This window comes from Babylonia areolata, chromosome 29 (assembly GCF_041734735.1).
Source record: "Babylonia areolata isolate BAREFJ2019XMU chromosome 29, ASM4173473v1, whole genome shotgun sequence".
NCBI lineage: Eukaryota > Metazoa > Mollusca > Gastropoda > Neogastropoda > Buccinidae > Babylonia > Babylonia areolata.
This window is the reverse complement of record NC_134904.1, coordinates 7021016-7023515: the sequence shown is the minus strand read 5'-3', so window position 1 is coordinate 7023515 and position 2500 is coordinate 7021016. Positions and strand designations below refer to the sequence as shown.

General features: G+C 48.3%; 1 protein-coding gene across 1 annotated transcript in view; it reads left to right on the top strand.

Moving 5' to 3' along the window:
- Positions 1–2500, top strand: part of LOC143274599 (angiopoietin-related protein 7-like) — a 213148-nt gene that overhangs the window by 175769 nt on the left and 34879 nt on the right. The window lies entirely within an intron of this gene.

The following is a 2500-nucleotide window of genomic DNA, read 5'->3' as shown; positions in this document are numbered from 1 at the left end:
AGGGTAGACAGTGACTATTCATTGACGTGTGTATGGTGTTGGCTGGGTGTGTAGGGTGGACAGTGACTATTGATTGACGTGTGTATGATATTGGCTGGGTGTGTAGGGTGGACAGTGACTATTGATTGACGTGTGTATCATGTTGGCTGGGTGTGCAGGGTGGACAGTGACTATTGACTGACGTGTGTATGATGTTGGCTGGGTGTGTAGGGTGGACAGTGACTATTGACTGACGTGTGTATGATATTGGCTGGGTGTGTAGGGTAGACAGTCACTATTGATTGACGTGTGTATGATGTTGGCTGGGTGTGTAGGGTGGACAGTGACTATTGATTGACGTGTGTATGATGTTGGCTGGGTGTGTAGGATAGACAGTGACTATTGATTGACGTGTGTATGATGTTCGCTGGGTGTGTAGGGTGGACAGTGACTATTGATTGACGTGTGTATCATGTTGGCTGGGTGTGTAGGGTGGACAGTGACTATTGATTGACGTGTGTATCATGTTGGCTGGGTGTGTAGGGTGGACAGTGACTATTGATTGACGTGTGTATGATGTTGGCTGGGTGTGTAGGGTGGACAGTGACTATTGATTGACGTGTGTATGATGTTGGCTGGGTGTGCAGGGTGGACAGTGACTATTGATTGACGTATGTATGATGTTGGCTGGGTGTGTAGGGTGGACAGTGACTATTCATTGACGTGTGTATCATGTTGGCTGGTTGTGTAGGGTGGACTGCGACTATTGATTGACGTGTGTATCATGTTGACTGGGTGTGTAGGGTGGACGGTGACTATTGATTGACGTGTGTATCATGTTGGCTGGGTGTGTAGGGTGGACAGTGACTATTGATTGACGTGTGTATGGTGTTGGCTGGGTGTGTAGGGTGGACGGTGACTATTGATTGACGTGTGTATGATGTTGGCTGGGTGTGTAGGGTAGACAGTGACTATTGATTGACGTGTGTATGGTGTTGGCTGGGTGTGTAGGGTGGACAGTGACTATTGATTGACGTGCGTATCATGTTGGCTGGGTGTGTAGGGTGGACAGTGACTATTGATTGACGTGTGTATGATGTTGGCTGGGTGTGTAGGGTGGACAGTGACTATTCATTGACGTGTGTATGGTGTTGGCTGGGTGTGTAGGGTGGACGGGGACTATTGATTGACGTGTGTATCATGTTGGCTGGGTGTGTAGGGTGGACTGCGACTATTGATTGACGTGTGTATCATGTTGACTGGGTGTGTAGGGTGGACGGTGACTATTGATTGACGTGTGTATCATGTTGGCTGGGTGTGTAGGGTGGACAGTGACTATTGATTGACGTGTGTATGGTGACAGTGACTATTGATTGACGTGTGTATCATGTTGGCTGGGTGTGTAGGGTTGACAGTGACTATTGATTGACGTGTGTATGATGTTGGCTGGGTGTGTAGGGTGGACAGTGACTATTGATTGACGTGTGTATGATGTTGGCTGGGTGTGTAGGGTGGACAGCGACTATTGATTGACGTGTGTATGATGTTGGCTGGGTGTGTAGGGTGGACAGTGACTATTGATTGACGTGTGTATGATGTTGGCTGGGTGTGTAGGGTGGACAGTGACTATTGATTGACGTGTGTATGGTGTTGGCTGGGTGTGCAGGTTGGACAGTGACTATTGATTGACGTGTGTATCATGTTGGCTGGGTGTGTAGGGTAGACAGTGACTATTCATTGACGTGTGAAGGTGTTGGCTGGGTGTGTAGGGTGGACAGTGACTATTGATTGACGTGTGTATCATGTTGGCTGGGTGTGTAGGGTGGACTGCGACTATTCATTGACGTGTGAAGGTGTTGGCTGGGTGTGTAGGGTGGACAGTGACTATTGATTGACGTGCGTATCATGTTGGCTGCGTGTGTAGGGTGGACAGTGACTATTGATTGACGTGTGTATGGTGTTGGCTGGGTGTGTAGGGTGGACAGTGACTATTGATTGACGTGTGTATCATGTTGGCTGGGTGTGTAGGGTAGACAGTGACTATTGATTGACGTGAGTATGGTGTTGGCTGGGTGTGCAGGTTGGACAGTGACTATTGATTGACGTGTGTATCATGTTGGCTGGGTGTGTAGGGTAGACAGTGACTATTGATTGACGTGTGTATGGTGTTGGCTGGGTGTGTAGGGTAGACAGTGACTATTGATTGACGTGTGTATGGTGTTGGCTGGGTGTGTAGGGTGGACAGTGACTATTGATTGACGTGTGTATGATGTTGGCTGGGTGTGTAGGGTAGACAGTGACTATTCATTGACGTGTGTATGGTGTTGGCTGGGTGTGTAGGGTGGACAGTGACTATTGATTGACGTGTGTATGATGTTGGCTGGGTGTGTAGGGTGGACAGTGACTATTGATTTTACGTGTGTATGATGTTGGCTGGGTGTGTAGGGTAGACAGTGACTATTGATTGACGTGTGTATCATGTTGGCTGGGTGTGTAGGGTAGACAGTGACTATTCATTGAC